General features: G+C 44.4%; 1 pseudogene; it reads left to right on the plus strand.

The window, feature by feature from the left end:
- Nucleotides 1-21779: 21779 nt before the first annotated feature.
- LOC137385057 (U2 spliceosomal RNA) lies at nucleotides 21780-21872 on the plus strand (annotated as a pseudogene).
- The last annotated feature ends 321 nt before the right edge of the window (nucleotides 21873-22193 follow it).

Here is a 22193-nt window from a genome sequence, read left to right on the forward strand (position 1 = left end):
CTGTCCTATTACAAGTTTAACTTCCTTTCAAAACACCTATAAAGTTTAACTCTTGTTCTGAACATCCTTTCAAAACATTGCAGGAATTCCAATTATTTCTGCAGGTGTCTTTCACTGAGCAAAATCCTTTTTTCATTTTTTTGAAACACATAGAAGTCCAAGATTTTAGTACAAAAAATAAAAACCTTTTGTGACTTTAGCAATACCCCAGTAATTTAAATAGTGGTAGATTTTCTTTCACAATAGTGTTCCAACACATTAGAATATTGACATCATCCCATCAAGGGACATACATGTGGACAATATCCATTTAAGGAATTTGCAATATGTGCAACAAGGTAAATTCTAGCCTAATTTGATATAATAAATGATTAGTTCAAGACTTTGTCCAGTACTTTTACAGAAGGAGGCAGTATTAAGGTCCCAGACAACAAGAATATTAAAACATAGTACAACAGCACAGTAGAGTAGCCCTGACTATCTAAGATCAGAAATGGAACTGAGGGCTATGCTGTGAAGGGGTTTTTATTCTGGAGTCTGAACTTTGTTCTAAAGCACAAAGAAGATCACAATTTTAGGAATAACTCTTGAGAAATTCCTTCCAGATCCCGAGGACTCATGGTTATGCATGACACACCAATAGACATACTTAGATCACCCTCTCCTTCCCCAATGTTTTTCAAAAGATTAGAAGAGCAGAAAAGAGCAGTTTCCAACCATTGAGGTAGTTATGAAAAGCACAGAAACCCTTCACTAGCCCTGTTGTCAAAACATCCATCACTCTCTGAACTTATAACATCTTTACTCCCACTGCCCCCTTCAGAAGTCTGTTCCACATATTCACTGCCATATACATGAACAATTCATATCAAGGAAGTTATCTGATATTCTTCCTTGTTTATCCAAAAAAGTGGGACTATGCCAGAGCAGTAAAAAATAACTGATGGTACTTTAAGAATATATGGGCTGAAAGCTGGCTTACCTTGGTTTTTGGGCAGCATGTAAATTTGATGCTCCCACCTCATTATTATGACTTAGTCTGGGGCTAAGCATCTGCCTAGCTTCTGGCTGTTGCTTCGTGTTGCCACTGCCTCTGTGCTCGGCAGGGGGTAAAATAACGTTGTGCTCATAGCATGCGAGGCAGCCAGTCTGCTCCCCTTACAGACAGTCTGTCCCTCTTAAAGGGAAGCTGCACTGAATAATATTGCTGCAATTTAAAACATGTATTATGGAACACCAGGGCAGAGAGAGGGTTCTAGGGTAATAGATGTGGCACTGGAGGCATTAATAGTGTTGGGTGGGCAGGAGGAGAGAAGCCATGGTTCCTTGGGAGGCCAGGAAGCCCTCAAGGATCACCGTCAGAAGACAGTGAGAGTAGATGACCAGGGAGGTCTATTCCAGGCATCTGGACCTGAGGACCTGACAGTAGTGCCACACGGGTGGTCAAGGTCAATGAATGCATCTTCACATGACATATCCAACGCACCACCAACCTCTCATGCTGCTCAATGCACCGCACCCCTATCACTCAGCCATCAGCACTCTCTGGCCTTCTGGACTCAACACCTAGATCCAGATACTCTACTTCATGCTCACAGTCTGATCAATCCTGCAAGCCTCACACCTACCTCTCGTTGCCTCCACATGCCTCCAGCTATTCAGCTGTAGCAGGCACATCTCCTAAACACAGTGGTACACAATCACTGACATTCTTCCCTCTCTCTTGCAGGACAAGATTACACACTATAGAAGGGAGCAGAGGAAAACTGGTGGGGCCCAAGGACATTTTCTGAGCCCTACAGAGGAGGTGGTTTTCTGCATCATGAGGCCAGATGCTACAGAGTCCATGGCATCTGATGTCATTAAGTACGTTGAGGATGATTGTATGTTCCTGCCTTATGCCCCTTCTCAACTCTCAGCTCACCCTCACCTTGCTATTTTGCATGATGAGCAAGCTGCTGATGGTGTGACCGTGAAGAGGCCCCGTTACTTGATTCTGAGACTCGCACCCACTAGCTCATTTATTGGCACTGCACATAGCTTTGAGGCTAGTATAGAGGTGGGATCAGCACATGGTGAGTCATCAGGCACAAATGGGCTGCAGCAAAGCTGGGGGAAAGGATGGTTTATTTGTCAACTCACTGGAGATCAAGGATGCAGATGAATTCTGCTGCAGAGGACTCAGATAAGGACCTCAATGGGGCAACATACAGGAGAATGCTGAAGGGCATGCACACTGAGATACTGGGTGCATTGGTTGGCCTGCCAGACAGCCTCCTGTCACTGTCAATGGGAATGGGGCATGGCAGGGGTCATCGCACAGAGCTTGCTGTCTCTGCAGTCTTTGCTGCATCTCCCTGTCATTCTGCAGACCTAGAGCATTGCTGCTGCTGTTCCCATACCTTTTGCAGCCTTTGTTTGGATAGGTCACCTAATCCCCTCTCCTCTCTATAAGTATGCAGCAACATTCTCTGGCCAATACTTTCAGACACTTTGCAATGGCAGAAGTTCTTATAAATGACCTTACCTGCAAATGGGGTGCTTGGCCTGTAAATAACGCTAGTGCGGGCCCACTTTGCAGCTCAGCACTTGCTCTCTGTAGAAAGACACGCAAATTAGTTATTAGACCTTTCTGGTCCAAATTAGGCATTCTGGCATCACATCAGTTGGTAGGGCTGCATGATGTCAGGATAATGCTCCTTCCAAGGCTACCAGCGCACACTGGGGATGCCTGCACAATGCCCTTCCCAAGGCTGTGCCACGCAGGCCATGCTGGAGGCAGCTGGTGGTGCAATGTGCACCTCCAGGAGGTCGAAGGCCTCCATCTTGGCACCTCCTGTGGAGATGAAAATCTCACCCAATATCTACAGGCCAACTTAGAACATGGGAGCAAAAATATCGCCTATCCTGACTGTCAAGTCGAAAGATTGCATTCTGCTCCAAGTGCAATCCCCTGCTCATTGCCCCAGTGATTGCTGCACAACGTGAGCTCTAATTTTTTCCAGGGTCCTGTCCTTATAGGAAATAACAGAAGAACAAAGTCGACTGTCAGTCCCTGTCAGTAACAGGTTTCGCAAAAATCTTCACTCATTAACCTTTTTATTCTATTGAAAAAAAGGATAATGCTTTATACTCATTAATTAAATTACACGACGATTTCCTGAGATACATGAAAGTCAGGAACAATCCGGCAAAGAATAGAAAAGCTTGATAACTGCTCTATCTGACCATCATAGGCTTGACAGCCGTCCATATGCTGAACAGAGCAATGTGAGCTTACCACTAAAGCTTGAAACTTACTAATTGTTCATGACAGGACAAGCAAACTAAAGCTTACACAAATAGATGCAATCATTAGCTTGTACAGAACCAAATTTGAGGCAACCTGAACAGTAAAGGGTTACACTTTTCAGACATTGCTGGATTAATCAGGGATAGTCAGCATGGATTTGTTAAGAGAAGGTCGTGTTTTACTAACAATTGAATTTTTTAAGGAAGTAACAAGGAGGATTGATGAGGGTAATGCAGTGGATGTTGTCTGCATGGAGTTTAGTAAGGCATGTGACAAGGTCCCACATGGCAGACTGGTCAGAAAAGTAAAAGCCCATGGGGATACAGAGGAATGTGGCAAATTGGATCCAAAATTAGCTAAGTGACAGGAAACAAAGGGTAATGGTTGAAAGATGTTTTTGCGAATAGAAGAAGGTTTCCAGTAGCGTTCCACAGGGCTCCGTGTTGGGTCCCATGCTGTTTGTGGTATATGTTAATGATTTGGACTTAAATGTGGGAGGCACGATTGGGAAATTTGCAGATAACATAAAAATTGGCTGTGTAGCTGATAGCGAAGAGGATAGTTGTAGACTCCAGAATGATATCAATGGTTTGGTTGAATGGGTGGAAAAGTGGCAAAAGAAATTCAGATCAGAGAAGTGTGAGGTAATGCATTTGGGGAGGACAAACAAAGCAAGGAATACATAATAAATAGGAGGATATTGAGAGGTGGAGAGGAAGTGAGAGACCTTGGAGTGCATGTCCACAGGTGCCTGAAGGTGTCAGGACAAGTAGATAGAGTGGTGAAGAAGCCATATGGAATTCTTTCTTTTATTGGCCAAGGTATAGAATACAAAAGCAGGGATTAGAATTAGAATTAGAACATTACAGCGCAGTACAGGCCCTTCGGCCCTCGATGTTGCGCCGACCTGTGAAACCTACACTATTCCATTTTCATCCATATGTCTATCCAATGACCACTTAAATGCTCTTAAAGTTGGCGAATCTACTACTGCTGCAGGCAGGGCGTTCCACGCCCTTGCTACTCTCTGAGTAAAGAAACTACCTCTCACATCTGTCCGATATCTATCACCCCTCAACTTGAAGCTATGTCCCCTCGTGTTTGCCATCACCATCCGAGGAAAAAGACGCTCACTATCCACCCTATCTAACCCTCTGATTATCTTATATGTCTCTATTAAGTCAGCTCTCCTCCTCCTTCTCTCCAACGAAAACAACCTCAAGTCCCTCAGCCTTTCCTCGTAAGACCTTCCCTCCATATCAGGCAACATCCTCGTAAATCTCCTCTGCACCCTTTCCATAGCTTCCACATCCTTCCTATAATGCGGTGACCAGAACTGCACGCAATACTCCAGGTGCGGTCTCACCAGAGTTTTGTACAGCTGCAGCATGACCTCGTGGCTCCGAAACTCGATCCCCCTACTAATAAAAGCTAACACACCATATGCCTTCTTAACAGCCCTATTAACCTGGGTAGCAACCTTCAGGGATTTATGCACCTGGACACCAAGATCTCTCTGTTCATCTACACTACCAAGAATCTTCCCATTAGCCCAGTACTCTGCATTCCTGTTACTCCTTCCAAAGTGAATCACCTCGCACTTTTCCGCATTAAACTCCATTTGCCATCTCTCAGCCCAGCTCTGCAGCCTATCTATGTCCCTCTGTACCCTACAACATCCTTCGGCACTATCCACAACTCCACCGACCTTAGTGTCATCTGCAAACTTACTAACCCACCCTTCTACACCCTCTTCCAGGTCATTTATAAAAATGACAAACAGCAGTGGCCCCAAAACAGATCCTTGCGATACACCACTAGTAACTAAACTCCAGGATGAACATTTGCTATCAACCACCACCCTCTGTCTTCTTTCAGCTAGCCAATTTCTGATCCAAAGCTCTAAATCACCTTCAACCCCATACTTCCGTATTTTCTGCAATAGCCTACCGTGGAGAACCTTATCAAACGCCTTACTGAAATCCATATACACCACATCCACTGCTTTACCCTCATCCACCTGTTTGGTCACCTTCTCGAAAAACTCAATAAGGCATGAGGCACGACCTACCCGTCACAAAACCGTGCTGACTATCGCTAATGAACTTATTCTTTTCAAGATGATTATAAATCCTGTCTCTTATAACCTTTTCCAACATTTTACCCACAACCGAAGTAAGGCTCACAGGTCTATAATTACCAGGGCTGTCTCTACTCCCCTTCTTGAACAAGGGGACAACATTTGCTATCCTCCAGTCTTCCGGCACTATTCCTGTCGACAATGATGACATAAAGATCAAGGACAAAGCCTCTGCAATCTCCTCCCTAGCTTCCCAGAGAATCCTAGGGTAAATCCCATCTGGCCCAGGGGACTATCTATTTTCACACTTTCCAAAATTGATAACACCTCCTCCTTGTGAACCTCAATCCCATCTAGCCTAGTAGCCTGAATCTCAGTATTCTCCTCAACAACATTTTTTTTCTCTACTGTAAATACTGACGCAAAATATTCATTTAACACTTCCCCTATCTCCTCTGATTCCACACACAACTTCCCACTACTATCCTTGATTGACCCTAATCTAACTCTAGTCATTCTTTTATTCCTGATATACCTATAGAAAGCCTTAGGGTTTTCCCTGATCCTATCCGCCAATGACTTCTCGTGTCCTCTCCTTGCTCTTCTTAGCTCTCCCTTTAGATCCTTCCTGGCTAGCTTGTAGCTCTCAAGCGCCCTAACTGAGCTTTCACGTCTCATCCTAACATAAGCCTTCTTCTTCCTCTTGACAAGCGCTTCAACTTCTTTAGTAAACCACGGCTCCCTCGCTCGACAACTTCCTCCCTGCCTCACAGGTACATATTTATCAAGGACACGCAGTAGCTGCTCCTTGAATAAGCTCCACATTTCGATTGTTCCCATCCCCTGCAGTTTCCTTCCCCATCCTACGCATCCTAAATCTTGCCTAATCGCATCATAATTTCCTTTCCCCCAGCTGTAATTTTTGCCCTGCGGTATATACCTGTCCCTGCCCATCGCTAAGGTAAACCTAACCGAATTGTGATCACTATCACCAAAGTGCTCACCTACATCTAAATCTAACACCTGGCCGGGTTCATTACCCAGTACCAAATCCAATGTGGCATCGCCCCTGGTTGGCCTGTCTACATACTGTGTCAGAAAACCCTCCTGCACACACTGGACAAAAACTGACCCATCTAAAGTACTCTTGGATGTAATGCTGGAACTGTATGAAACACTGGTGAGGCCACAGCTGGAGTATTGCGTACAGTTCTGGTCACCACATTACAGCAAGGAGATAATTGCTCTGGAGAGAGTACAGAGGAGATTCACAAGAATATTGCCAGGGCTTGAAAATTGCAGCTATGAGGAAAGATTGGGCAGGCTAGGATTGTTTTCCTTAGAACGGAGGAGGCTGAGGGGTGACTTAATTGAGTTGTACAAAATTATGAGGGGCCTAGATAGAGTAGACAGGAAGGACCTGTTTCCTCTAGCAGAGAGGTCAATTACCAGGGGGCACAGATTTAAGGTGATTGGTAGAAGAGTGAGAGAGCACATGAGGCAAAACTTCTTCACCCAGAGGGTGGTGGGTGTCTGGAATTCACTGCCCAGATCGGTGATGGAGGCAGAAACCCTCAACTCATTTAAAATGTACTTGGGCCTGCACCTGAAGTGCTGTAACCTGCAAGGATATGGACCAGGTGCTGGATGGTAGAATTAGATTGGGCGGCCAGTTTTTTCAGCTGGCGCAAAGACGATGGGCTGAATGACCTCTTTCTGTGCCGTAACTTTTCTTATATTCTATAGTTCTATCTGGTTCTGGGGAATGAGGTGGGTCAAGTGAACCAAGTGACAGGAGGAGAACATTTAGGGGACAGTGACCATAGCATCATAAAGTTTAGGTTATCTATGGAAAAGGACAAGGAGCAATCCAGTGTAAAGCTAATTAATTTGGAGACGGCCAATGTCAATGGAGTGAGAACAGATTTGGACCAAGTAAATTGGAATCAAAGATTGGAAGGCAAAACTGTAACTGAACAATGGGCTGCTTTTAAAGAGGAGATGACTCGGGTACAGTCAAGGTACATTCTCCTGATGGGGAAAGGCAAGACAAACAGATCCAGAGCTCCTTGGATAACGAAAGAGATAGAGATTAAGATGAGGAAGAGAAAGGGCGCATTGACAGAAGTCAGGTGGATAATACAATTGAGAACCAGGCAGAATATAGAAGGTTCAGAGGGGAAGTGAATAAACAATTAAGAGAACCAAAGAGAGAATGAGAAGAAACTCATGGGTAAAATATGTGAACTTAAAAGTCTCCTATAGGCACATAAATAGTAAAGGGTGGTAAGATAAGGTGTGGGGCCAATTAGGGACCTAAAAGGGGATTTACACATGGAGGCAGAGGGCATGGCTGAGGTACTAAATGAGTATTTTGCATCTGTCTTTATCAAGGAAGAAGGCGCTGCCCAAGTCATGGTGAAAGAGGAGGATGTTGAGACTCTGAATGGGCTAAAAATTGATAAAGAGGAGGTGTTAGATAGGCTGACTGTGCTTAACATTGATAAATCACCAAGACTGGATGAGATACCTCCAAGGATACTTAGGGAAGTAAGCATGAAAATTGCTGATGCACTCGCCATAATCTTCCAATCCTCCTTAGATAGGGGTGTGGTGCCAGAGGATTGGAAAACTGAAAATGTTACACCCTTGTTCAAAAAAATGGGTTTAAGGATAGGCCCAGCAACTACAGGCCAGTCAGTTTAATCTCGGTGATGGGAAAGCTTCAGGACAAAATGTGGATTCATTAGCATGTATTTGGTAAGGGAAAATCGTGTTTAACTAACTTTCTTGTGTTTTTTGATTAGATAACAGAGAGGACTGATGAGGGTAAAGCAGTTGATGTGATGTACATGGGCTTCCAAAAGGCATTTGATAAAGTGCCACATAACAAACATGTCAGCAAAATTAGGACCAATGGAATAAATGGGACAGTAGCAGCATGGATACAAAATTGGCTGAGTGACAGGAAACAAAGTGTAGTTGCGAACAGTTGTTTTTCAAACTGGAGGAAGGTGTATAGTGGGGTTCCCCAGGGGTCAGTGTTCAGACCCCTGCTTTTCTTGATATATATTAATGACATAGAGTTGGGTGTAGGGGCACAATTTCAAAATTTGCGGATGATACAAAACTTGCAAGTATTGTGAACTGTGAGGAGGATAGTGATAAACTTCAAGAGGACATAGACAGGCTGGTGGAATGGGCAGACAAGTTGCAGATGAAATTTAATGCAGAAAAGAGTGAATTGATTCATTTTGGTCGGAAGTATGAGGAGAGGCAATATAATTTAAAGGGTACAATTCTAAAGGGGGTGCGGGAGCAGAGGGACCTGGGGATATATGTGCACAAATCATTGAAGTTTGCAGGGCAGATTGAGAACACTTATTTGGCCTCAACTGGAGTATTGTGTCCAGCTCTGGGCACCACACTTTAGGAAGGATGTGAAGGCATTAGAGAGGGTGCAGAAAAGATTCACGAGAATGGTTCCAGGAATGAGGAACTTCAGTTACGTGAATAGGTTGGAGAAGCTGGGGCTGTTCTCCTTGGAGAAGATTAAGAGGAGATTTGATATTGGTATTCAAAATCATGAGGGCTCTGGACAGAGCAATCAGGGAGAAACTGTTTCCATTGGCCAAAGTATCCAGAACCAGAGGACACCGATTTAAGGTGATTGGCAAAAGAAGCAACAGCAACGTGAGGAAAAATGTTTTATGTGCAGGGAGTGGTTAGGAGGATATTGCCAGGACTGGAAAATTGCAGCTATGAGGAAAGATTGGATAAGCTGGGGTTATTCTCCTTGGAACAGAGGAGGCTGAGGGGAGATTTGATTGAGATGTACAAAATTGTGAGGGACCTGGATAGAGTGGATGGGAAGGGCCTATTTACCTTAGCAGTGAGATCAGTGACTAGGGGTCATAGATTGAAAGCGATTGGTAGAAGGATTAGAGGGGAGATAAGGAAAAATGTTTTCACCCAGATAGAGATGGGGGTCTGAAACTCTGCCTGAAAGGGTGGTAGAAGCAGACAACCTCATCTCATTTAAAAGGTGCCTGGTTGTAAACCTGAAGTGCCGTAACCTGCAGGGCTATGGACCAAATGCTGGAAAGTGGGATTAGCCTGGGTGGCTCTTTTTTATTGGCTGGCACAGACACGATGGGCCAAGTGGCCTCTTTCTGTGCTGTAAAATTTCTATAATTCTAGGATCTTGAATGCACTGCCTGAGAATGTGGTGGAGGCAGATTCAAATCGAGGCCTTCAAAAGAGAGCTGGATAATTATCTAAAGAGAAATAATTTGCAGGGTTACAGGAAAAAGGCATGCAAGTGGGACTAGGTGAGTTGTTCTTGCAGGGAGCCAGCACTGACATGATGGGCCGAATGGCCTCCTTCTGTACAGTAACTGTTCTATGATTCTATATCCTTTATAAATGATGATATCTAGGATAAAATCGTTCTGCAAGGGTCCAGTACATCATTCCAGTTCTTGTTTCCATCAGTCCTTATAAAGGTATCATCCTTTGCATTCACCCATTAAAATCATTAGCCACTAGTTATTTTGACAAAAATGAAACATTTTTATCTGTGATAGATTATGTTTTGGGTTCCTCCTTACTGGCCACAGTGCACATATGGCAGAGCCAGTTTCTGTTAGCAGGCCTGTCAAGCTGCGGAGAATATAACATACAGTCTCATTTCCTTAAAGTATTAATATGTACCTGTGGTTTGTTCCTGTTGAGCAAAGGGTTGGGGGGGAGGTGGGGGGTTAATATTTGTTGCGTGCAGAGCTATTGGTATTATTCTGTCCTGTGGTGTCCCTGATATCAAGCTGACTGATTTCCAGCAATCATAGATCATTCAAAGTCATATGGGACAGACATCCCATATAATTGACAACCTGTGAATGGCTGACCATCTAAGATGGTTAAGACAAACACAGTTTTTAATGTCCTTTGTTCTGGTTTTACTTTCAAATAAACTTGAACTCTATATTATAGAGTCATAGAACAGTTACAGCACAGAAGGAGGCCATTTGGCCTGTCATTTCTGTGCTGGCTCTCTGCAAGACCAACTCACCTAGTCCCACTTGCATGCCTTTTTCCAGTAACCCTGCAAATTATTTCTCTTTAGATAATTATCCAGCTCTCTTTTGAAGGCCTTGATTTGAATCTGCCTCCACCATGCTCTCAGGCAGTGCATCCCAGAATCATAGAATCATAGAAAGTTTAGAGCACAGAAAGAGGCCAGTTGGCCCATCGTGTCTGCACCAGCCGATAAAAAAGAGCCACTCAGGCTAATCCCACTTTCCAGCATTTGGTCCATAGCCCTGAAGGTTACGGCACTTCAGGTTTACATCCATGACTAAATTGTAGCCAGAGGGGAGTCAGTCTGAGGCAGACAAAAATATTCAACAGATCAAAAGCTCCATTGTAATATTTTACCGTGAAAAAACTGAACGACTGTGGTGTTCTCCTATCTTCCAGAAGGTAAGCAGTCTAATGAGACCAGAACATTTGTAAACCTTGACTACACACATGCTAGTGAACAGAAGCAGCATGTGTAGACTGAGCTAAGCAAACTCATAACCAATTGACCAGGTCAAAACTCTGCAGTCCTGCCACATCCAGTCGTGCATGGTGGTTGGCAATTAAGAAACTAGCGAGAGATGTCATCGGCTCCATGAACATCCCGATCCTCAATGACGGCAGAGCCCAGCACGCGAGTGCAACCAACAAGGCTAAAACACTTGCAACCAAATTCAGAAGTGTTGAGTGAATGATCCTTCCCGGCCTCCACCTGAGGTCCCCACCGTCACAGATGCCAGTCTGCAGTCAATTTCATTCACTCCATGTGATATTAAGAAATGGCTGAGTGCATTGCATACAACACTATACAACACATTATACCAGAAATTGTGGGGAACTAAGGATCTAATGAGAGTGAGAAACTTAAAGTTATTAATATTAATAAAGAAAAAAAAGACTGATGTGATAATAGACTAATCAGAATCGGAGTCGGGACAAGCAGAGGCCACGATGCCTTTTTTTTTTCACTCATTCAGGGGATGTGGGCAACGCCGGTAAGACGAGCATTAATTACCCATCCCTAATTGCCCTTGAGAAGGTGGTGGTTGGCTGCCTTCTTGAACCGCTACAGGTATACTCATGATTTTGTTAAGATCAGAGTTCCAGGATATTGAGCCAGTGGCAGTGAAGGAACAGTGATATAATTCCAAGTCAGGATGGTGTGTGGCTGGGAGGAGAGCTTGCAGGTGGTGGTGTTCCCATGTTCCTGCTGCCCTTGTTCTTCCAGGTGGTAGTGTTGCGGATTTGGAAGGTGCTGTCAAAGGAGCCTTGACGAGTTGCTGCAGTGCATCTTGTAGATTGTACACACTGCAGCCACAGTGGTGGAGGGAGTGAATGTTTAAAGTGGTGGATGGGGTGCTGAAGAAGCCGACTGCTTTGTCCTGGATGGTGTCGAGCTTCTTGAGTGTCGTTGTAGCTGCCCTCATCCGACAAGTGGGGAACATTCCATCACACTCCTTACTTTTGCCTTGTAGATGATGGACAGGCTCTGGAGAGTCAGGAGATGAGTTACTCATCACAAAATTCCCAGCCTCTGGCCTGCTCTTGTAGCTCATTTACGCAGCTGCTCCAATTAAGTTCCTAGTCAATGGTGACTCCAGGATGTTGATAGTGGGGGAATTCAGTGATGGTAATGCTGTTGAATGCCCAGGGTTAGATTCTCTCATGTTAGAGATGGTCATTGCCTGGCACTTGTGTGGTACAGATGTTACTTGCCACTTATCAGCCCAAGCCTGAATGTTGTCCAGATCTTGCTGAATGCAGGCATGGACTGCTTCAGTATCTGCAGAGTTACGAATGGTACCAAATGCTGTGTAATCATCAGCGAACGTCCCCAATTCTTATCTTATGTTGGAGGAAAGGTCATTGATGAAGCAGCTGAAGATGGTTGGGCCTAGGACACTACCCTGAGGAACTCCTGCAGTGATGTCCTGAGGCTGAGGTGACTGGCCTTGCAATAACCACAACCATCTTCTTTTGTGATAGGTGGAAAGTTTAACCCCTTATTTCCATTGATTTCAATTTTATTAGGGCTCCTTGATGCCACACTCGGTTAAATGCTGCCTTGATGTTAAGGGCAGTCACTCTCACCTCACCTCTGGAATTCAGCTGTTCAGTCCATGTTTGGGACCAAAATTGTAATGAGTTCTGGTACTGAGTGGCCCTGGGGGAACCCAAAGTGAGCATCAATGGGCAGGTTATTGCTGAGTAAGTGTCGCTTGATAGCACTGTCGGTGACACCTTCCATCACTTTGCTGATGATTGAGAGTGGGCTGATGGGAAGTTAATTAGCTGGATTAGATTTGTCCTGCTTTTTGTGGACAGGACATACCTGGACAATTTTCCACATTGTCTGGTTGATGCCAGTGTTGTAACTGGAACAAGTTGGCTAGGGGCACGGCTAGCACAAGTCTTCAGCACTACAGGCGGGATGTTATCAGTAACCATAGCCTTTGCTGTATCCAGCCACATAAATGCTGTGGTTACAAGAGCAGGTCAGAGGCTGGGAATTCTGCTGCAAGTAACTCACCTCCTATCTCCCCAATGCCAGTCCACCATTTACGAGGCACAAGTCAGGAGTGTGATGGAATACTCTCCACTTGCCTGGATGGGTGCAGCTCCAACAACTCAAGAAGTGTGACACCATCCAGGACAAAGCAGCCTGCTTGTTTGGCACTCCATCCACCATCCTCAACATACACTTCCCCCACCACCGACGCACAGTGGCAGAAGTGTGTACCATCTACAAGATGCTCTGCAACAACTCAACAAGGCTCCTTCGCCAGCACCTTCCAAACCTGCGACCTCTACCACCTCGAAGGACAAGGGCAGCAGATGCATGGGAACACCACCACCTGCAAGTTCCCCTTCAAGCCACATGCCATCCTGACTTGCAACTATATTACCATTCCTTCACTGTCACTGGGTCAAAATCCTGGAACTCCCTTCCTAACAGCACTGCGGGTGTACTGATGCAGCGGTTCAAGAAGGCAGCTCACCACCACCTTATCAAGGGCAATTGGGCATGGGCTACAAATGCTGGCCTAGCTAGTGGCACCCACTTCCCACGAACAAATGAAAAAAAAGGAGGCCCAGTTTTGAGCTGCTAGATCTGACCTGAATCTATCCCATTTAACACAGTGGTTGTGCCACCATACTAATCAAGGGATTCTGTCCAAAGAGAATGAGTCAGAGCCATGATCTCTGTGTTGACACAGGTTTTGGTTCTTATATGGAGAGAGAGAGACAGAGAAAAAAGGACAAGCTATTCCATGGCAGCAGTTGGTGTTTGGACACAGTGTGTGGAAAGAGAATCCGAAGGTGGGGAGGGCACTTAATAAATCTTGTCCTTGTTTGCAAAGTATTTATTTTTTGTTGTTTATAAAGTAGCATCTGGCAAGGGGTAGGCCTGTGCTGGATGGTTACAGCCACTGCACAAAAGCCCAAAATTTGGAGAAATGTTTATATGCCCTGGAGTCAGTGTACGAATCTGCCATTTGAGTGGGAAAACATTGGTCAAGAAAAGGCTTGTTATAATTGCATCGCAACTGATTCATATGAAACTAAGTTGTTAATACAGATATTTTATATGTATATAATGATATTGTAATTCTATCAGTGAATTTACAAGAGTGGAACAGTTGCAATTAGGTGACTGTCTGCTGTACCATTGGGAATTAGAATTGTGTCCTGTAGCATGTTTATACAGTTTATGCATTTTTTAAAAATCCTGCTTAAGATACAAAGAACTTGCAATGTGGAAGCAAAATTACATGAGATATCCCTAGTGAATGAGAATGTAGAGAAAAGAGAGAATCTCAGCCCAAGAATGGGAAAGACTGAAGGAGAGCAGTCAAGTTGTAAGTAAAACAAAAATCACAATATATATATACTCAATTGTGTAACTAATTTTTATGCATAAAAAGTACTTGTGTGTATGGGGTCTGTGGAATTTTTGTAACACTGGAGGGGGACCTCAGAAGTAAAAAGATTGACATGCCTGGGTCAATGGACAGAAAACAGAGAGCAGGAATCAATGCGTCATTTTCGGGATGGCAGGGTGTAACTGGTGGAGTGCCACAAGGATCAATGACTTAGATGAGGGGACTGAGTGTAATATAGTCAGGTTTGCTGATGATACAAAGTTAGGTGGAAAAGTAAGCTGTGAGAAGGATATAAAGGGATAGAGAATGGTTAGGTGATTGGGCAAGAAGGTGGCAGATGCAGTATACTGTGGGTAAGTCTGAAATTATCCAGTCTGGTAGGAAGAATGGAAAAGCAGAATTTTTTTGAGAAATGAGAGACTATTTAATATTGATATTCAGAGGGAGATAAATGACCTTGTATGCAAATCACAGAAATTTAACATGCAGGCACAGCAAGAAATTAGGAAGGCAGATGGTATGTTAGCCTTTATTGCAAGGAGGTTGGCATATAAAAATAAGGAAATCTTGGTGCAATTATATAGGGCTGTAGTGAGACCACACCTGGAGTACTGTGTACGGATTGGGTCTCCTTATCTAAGGAAGGATATAATTGCTTAGATGGGGTACAACAAAGGTTCACTCGATTGATTCCTGGGTTGAGAGGCTGTACTATGAGGAGAGATTGAATAAAATGGGCCTATATTCCCTGGAGTTTTAAGAAGAATGAGAGGTGAGCTCATTGAAACGTATAAAATATTTAGAGGGCTTGACAGGGTAGCTGCGAAGAGGTTATTTCCCCTGGTTGGAGAGTACAGAGCTAGGGGGTCGTTGTTTCAGAATAAGGGGTTGGCCATTTAGGACTGAGATGAGGAGAAATTTCTTCACTAACTGGATTGAGAATCTTTGGTAGTCACTACCCCAGAGGGCTGTAGTATATTCAAGACTGAGATCGATAGAATTTTTGGACAGTAAAGGAATCAAGGGTATGGGGATAGAGCAGGTAAGTAGAGTTAATGTAGAAGTTCAGCCATAATCTAAAGGAATGGCAGAGCAGGCTCATTGGGGCGTATGTTCCTATTTCCTATGTTCTGAAAATAAAGGCCAAGGGTCACGACAACGTCCTGACTGTACTGCTGAAGACCAATGCTCTAGAATTGGCCACATCTCTAGCCAAGCTGTTCCAGTAGCTACAACACTGGCATCAACTCAACAATGTGGGAAATTGCCCAAGTACATCCTGTCCACAGAAAGCAGGACAAATTCAACCCGATCAATTACCATTCTATCAGCCAACTCTCAATCATCAGCAAAGTGATAGAAGGAGTCGTCAACAGTGCTATGAAAAGGCACATGCAGTAACCTGCTCACCGAAGCTCAGTTTGGGTTTCATTAGGAACACTCACCTCTAGACCTCATTACAGCCTTGGTCCTAGCATGGGCAAAAGAACTAAATTCCAGAAGTGATGTGTGAGTGACTGCCCTTGACATCAAGGCAGCATTTGACCCAGTGTAGCACCAAGGAGCCCTAGCAAAACTGAAGTCAACGGGACTCAGGGGAAAATTCTCCACTGGTTGGAGTCATACCTAGCATTGTTGTTGAAGGCCAGCAGGCTCTGGAGATAAGCAGTGGATACAGCTCTGTCTGGAAGAATTAAGTGAATGCAGCATGGGAAATTTTTTTGCTTTGAAATCATGATATAAATGCATGTTGCTGTAATTTTGAAGGTAAGAATAGGGGAAAGAAATGGCTCAGCCTTTGCTCAGTTGTGGGTTCAAGTCCCACTCCAGAGATTTGAGCACATAATCCATCCTGATACCTCAGTGCCATACAGAGAGAATGCTGCGTGATTGGAGGCCCCATCTGCCCTTTCAGGTGGATGTAAAAGGTCCCGTGGCACTTATCGAAGAAGAGCAGGGGAGTTCCCTGGCGTCCTAGCCAATATTTATTCCTCAAGAAAACGTGACTAAAAACACAGATTATCTGGTTCTTAGCTCATTGCTGCTTGTGGGACTTTGCTGTGTACGTATTGGCTGCTGCTTTCCCTATCGTACAACAGTGACTACACTTCAAAAGTCTGAATTGGCTGCAAAGTGCTTTGGAACATAGTGAGGTCATGAAAGATGTGATATCAATGCAAATCCTTCTTTCTTTAATATTGGTTAAATGGCAAGAGGTTAAATCACATATATTTAACAAAAGACCTTGATGGATAGACATACAGGTCATTAAAAATAGAAAAACAAGAAAATGAAAACAGGCCATAAAGAAGGCAAAGGTTTTCTATTGGAAGAAATTGAATACAAAGAGACTGAAGTAATGTTGAACTTGTGCAAGACTTTTTGGACATATTATAGAAAGGATATAAAAACAATGCCAAAGGTGCAGCATAGATTGAAGTATTATCAGGGATCAGGAGTTACTGTTGTAAAGAGAGATTGGAAAAGTCAAGGCCTTTTCCTTCAAGCTACTAAGGATGACCTGATAGAAGTCTTTAAGATTATTACAGACGAGCAAGGCCCACAAAATATTTGCTGTCAAATTAATACCTTTATTGTAACAATACTGCTTTAAATACAGGATTTCTAGTTATTCTTTCACCAAAGACTTTAACAGAATCAAAAGTGCTCACTCTGGAATAAGCAACATAAAGCTGTCCATATGTAAAAACAGGCATAGGAATATAAATACAAATTTTGTCAAGAGTCTGGCCTTGTGACTTGTTGATAGTTATAGAATATGGAAGTCTAATTGGGAACTGTTTTCTTCTGAGTTGAAAAGGCAGGTTTACATCTGATGGGCTCAATGTTATTTCAAGGAATAAACACTCTATTTCCTTGAATCTGCCTGTTATAATTTCAGCATCCATCATCAAAGAAAACAGCTACCAACTTACCAATCTTGGTCCATGACAAAGTCCTTGTTTAGGATTCAAGTTTCATAGCAACATTATAACTGCTCCTTTCTTAAGTCTAAGTTTGTGTGGTGGCATGCCCATTAGAGTTATGGTGTGTAGAAAGCCAGAATGATGTAGACTGTTATCATTTTTTTTGTCTGTAAAATCAACACTGATGTATTCTTTTAATGCGCATGACAGCTTTTCCAAAACGTTTTCATTGAAATCTAGTGAATCTTCATTTTTAGTGCAATGAATAGCTTTCAAATAATAATTTTTGTCAAATAATTGTCGCAATTTTGCCACACTCAACCAATTCCATCGTCTCATCCACTCCTCCTATGCCATCCCATCCCATCCCCATCCCATGCCATTCCATCCACCTCATGCAATCTCTCATGCCATCCCATCTCCCTCTTGCCATCCGCAAATCAATGCTGATGTATTCTTATAATTCCCTTGTCAGATTTTCTGAAACGTTTTCCATCCAAATCTAGAGAATCTTCATTTTTAGCACAAAGAATAGCTTTGAAATAATAAGTTGTATCAAATAATTGTCCCCACTTCACAAATTCCATCATCCCATCTATCCTTCCCATGCCATCTGCCCCCTCCCATGCCATGTCATTCTATCGCTCCCATGCCAGCCCTCCCATGCCATTCCCTCTCATGCCATCCCCATCCAATTCATTCCACCCTCCCATGCCATCCCAATCCCATTCTTGCCACCCTCATCCCTCACAGAAACAATCTCTCCAGCCATGGTAGCTTCTCCCCTTACCTTCTGCTGTTTGTGTTCTCCACCAAGCACCGCTCCCCCCACCCCAACCCCACCACTGCTGCCGCCACCAACTGTTGGCAACTGCACATGTGTCACACGCTTCAGTCCTCCATGCGCCCCATGTGTCTCTGCATGTGCCAGGCTCCGCCCACCAAATCAACCCACCAACAAATCCACCCCTTAAACTGACCAATCAAATTAGTCAGCACAGAAAAAAACTGACTATGACTATAGATTCTGATAGAATATTATAAGTATGGGAGTGAGATTAGACTAGATGGGGTTGACCTTGACATTGTGTGAAATTGTAAAATGGCTGATTGTAGGTCGACTGCCCATTTTATCTTATGTTTCAGTTTTTTATTTATATTTACTTCAAATGGATGGCTCAAGTGGAGGTGAGCGCCAGTGCAGCCTTGATGAGATGAATGAGCTGTTTCTGCCCTGTGCATTCTATGTTTAATTCAATCTCCTGATAATTTTGCTCGTCTCCAGGTTAAATGCTACCTTTCTAACTCCAAGGAGATAACTTGTCGACTTGGGCGCCAAACATATTGGCAGTGTGTTCACGGAAACCACCAATGTGGTAATCGGGAGGTCCAGACTGTTATCAGGTTCAGGCCTCACAGTGAGCTGCAGGCATCAAATAGGCAGCTAATCAGTTTCCTGTAATAGAAAATTGACCAAGCATAGATAAGGCCTATTGGGGGGGTGGGGGAGGGGGGGTGGAGTGGATGCTGGATTGGATCAGCATCATGCTGTCAGATGACTTTGGGAGCTGGGGGAACATTTCTGCGATAGTCAGCACGTTTTTGTGAAAGGTAGGTCGTGCCTCACAAACCTTATTGAGTTTTTCGAGAAGGTGACCAAACAGGTGGATGAGGGTAAAGCCATGGATGTGGTGTATATGGATTTCAGTAAGGCGTTTGATAAGGTTCCCCACGGTAGGCTATTGCAGAAAATACGGAAGTATGGGGTTGAAGGTGATTTAGAGCTTTGGATCAGAAATTGGCTAGCTGAAAGAAGACAGAGGGTGGTGGTTGATGGCAAATGTTCATCCTGGAGTTTAGTTACTAGTGGTGTACCGCAAGGTTCTGTTTTGGGGCCACTGCTGTTTGTCATTTTTATAAATGACCTGGATGAGGGTGTAGAAGGGTGGGTTAGTAAATTTGCAGATGACACGAAGGTCGGTGGAGTTGTGGATAGTGTCGAAGGGTGTTGTAGGGTACAGAGGGACATAGATAGGCTGCAGAGCTGGGCTGAGAGATGGCAAATGGAGTTTAATGCGGAGAAGTGTGAGGTGATTCATTTTGGAAGGAGTAACAGCAATGCAGAGTACTGGGCTAATGGGAAGATTCTTGGTAGTGTAGATGAGCAGAGAGATCTTGGTGTCCAGGTACATAAATCCCTGAAAGTTGCTACCCAGGTTAATAGGGCTGTTAAGAAGGCATATGGTGTGTTAGCTTTTATTAGTAGGGGGATCGAGTTTCGGAGCCACGAGGTCATGATGCAGCTGTACAAAACTCTGGTGAGGCCGCACCTTGAGTATTGCGTGCAGTTCTGGTCACCGCATTATAGGAAGGATGTGGAAGCTTTGGAAAGGGTGCAGAGGAGATTTACTAGGATGTTGCCTGGTATGGAGGGAAGGTCTTACGAGGAAAGGCTGAAGGACTTGGGGTTGTTTTCGTTAGGGAGAAGGAGGAGGAGAGGTGACTTAATAGAGACATACAAGATAATCAGAGGGTTAGATAGGGTGGATAGTGAGAGTCTTTTTCCTCGGATGATGATGGCAAACACGAGGGGACATAGCTTTAAGTTGAGGGGTGAAAGATATAGGACAGATGTCAGAGGTAGTTTCTTTACGCAGAGAGTAGTAGGAGCGTGGAACGCCCTGCCTGCAACAGTAGTAGACTCGCCAACTTTAAGGGCATTTAAGTGGTCATTGGATAGACATATGGATGAAAATGGAATAGTGTAGGTCAGATGGTTTCACAGGTCGGCGCAACATCGAGGGCCGAAGGGCCTGTACTGCGCTGTAATGTTCTAATTCTAATTCTGCTTCTCCTGGCCCCACACAAATCTTAGAAAACAAGAAATGTTTTTGATGAGGTCTCTGGCAGTATCTTGAAAGACTGATGGTTAGGCCCCTTAATACCAGGGGAAAGTAGAACCAACATGTACCATGCATGCTCTGCCCATTTCTCCATGAACATTGTACTTAGGATCCTTCAAAAAAAGGGCCCCAGTTTGCCAAGGAGAGGGTGCTGGGCACCCATTTAAAGGACAGTCTGAAAATTGATTTAGGTGGGCAAAAGAGTGAACAATGTTCCCACCAGATATTCCTTCACCAATCACCCATCTTTCAAGCAAGAAACAGGCAGTTAGTAATAGAAAATTCCCACTGTGATGTGATTGTGATCTCCCAACAGGAGATGCGGAGGACAAGAGCAGTGGCTGCCTGAAGGAGTCAGTGAGGGGCCAGTCACAATTTCCAGAGTGCTCCTAATTTGCATGAGTGAGGCAAGCTGCTGTCATGAAACACATTCTCCATAAACAACTCATTGATTGGGAGGCAGGAAACTGGGCACTGCAGCAAATTCTGAAAGGCTCAAAGCAGATTAAAGGAGAGGTGTATTTTTGGCGATCAAATCAGGGAAGCAAGACTGTGAAGTTGCAGGAAAATATCTGGGGGTAAGTAGCCTTCCAGCTGGGACCTGAGTATTTTGAGATGTAGCTTTCCATGGTTGCCCATGCTTCTCGGCTTGCCGCGGGATGCACCATCCAGTTGGACCGTGCCGTACCACCTATCCTTCGTGGAGCAGTTTCTGCAGAAAAACACTTTTGACCACCAATCCATCAGGCAGTAGTCTGCACGGAATGTCCTCAAGGCCCTACGGGAAAAGGAGATGGTGGATCCTGTCGGATGGTTCCCTGAGCAGACCGCCAAAGTCATTTGGCAGAATGCCTCATCACCAGAACTTTCAAACAAGCACCAAGATGTAGCTTGGCTGGCGGTGAGAAGACCCCTGCCCGTCAGATCCTTCATGCACACCCAGAGCCTCAACCCCTCCACAAAATGCCCTCACGGTAGCTGTGGTGGGGAAGAGACGGTTGCCCACCTCCTTCTGGAATGTGTCTTTGCAAAGCAGGTGTGGAAAGAGATGCAGAGGTTTTTGTCGAGGTTCATCCCAAGCAACTCTGTAACACAGAAGTCTGTGCTCTACGGGCTGTTCCCAGGGACGCACACCGAGACAAACATCAACTGCTGCTGGAGGACTATCAATTCGGTGAAAGATGCCCTTTGGTCTGCCCGAAACTTGCTGGCATTCCAACGCAAAGAGTTGTCCACGACCGAATGTTGCAGACTGGCACACTCCAAGGTCCAGGACTACGTGCTGTGGGATGCACTAAAGCTTGGGGCAGCCGCAGCAAAGGCTCAATGGGGAAAGACCACAGTGTAAGGTCCCCCCACCAAGCTGAACGGAGGGGCTGGATCCATGGGAAACCCCTCGAACTGTATCGGGAAAATTTTCGTTTGCTGTAAAATGTAAAAATGTATATGGCATGACAAATGAAATGGAAGGGTTGTGAGTTAACTCATGATTGTATTGAAGGAAACTGATCTCCTTTGCACTGTTTGTATTTTTTGACTTGGTGCTGTTTGAAACTGTTTGGTAATGTATTTTTTACAGATTTTTATGAATAAAGTATATTTTGGAAATAAAAAAATGCTTCTCGGCCTTTTGGCTAAGATCAAGTGTAGTATCTGTTCTTATCAGTACTTACTTGGTAGAGGAGAAACCATGAGCAGTGACCTTTGATCCTGGGTGGGCTTTGAGTAAAATGGCTAGAACCAATCTTCGAGCTTCAGACCAGGGAGTGCAGAACACCGTTCGGGTAGTGGTGAAGGACAAGGAAGGAGATGCACCGGTCGATCGCACCTTCTTCATCAAGAAAATCCTCGTCGATTGCTGTGGATTTCAAGCTACGGACATCTTCTGCCTGCAGGACTTCCCCAGCAGTGGATATTTCGACGTGACGTTCAAGAATGTGGCGGGATGCATCAAGTTCCTGAAGGTGTTCCAGGAGAAAGGGGACCGGGCGCCGCTGTCCATCCTCACAGCGGAGCCGCTCTTCACGC

The sequence above is a fragment of the Heterodontus francisci genome, chromosome 27 (genome assembly GCF_036365525.1).
Source record: "Heterodontus francisci isolate sHetFra1 chromosome 27, sHetFra1.hap1, whole genome shotgun sequence".
Classification (NCBI taxonomy): Eukaryota; Metazoa; Chordata; class Chondrichthyes; order Heterodontiformes; family Heterodontidae; genus Heterodontus; species Heterodontus francisci.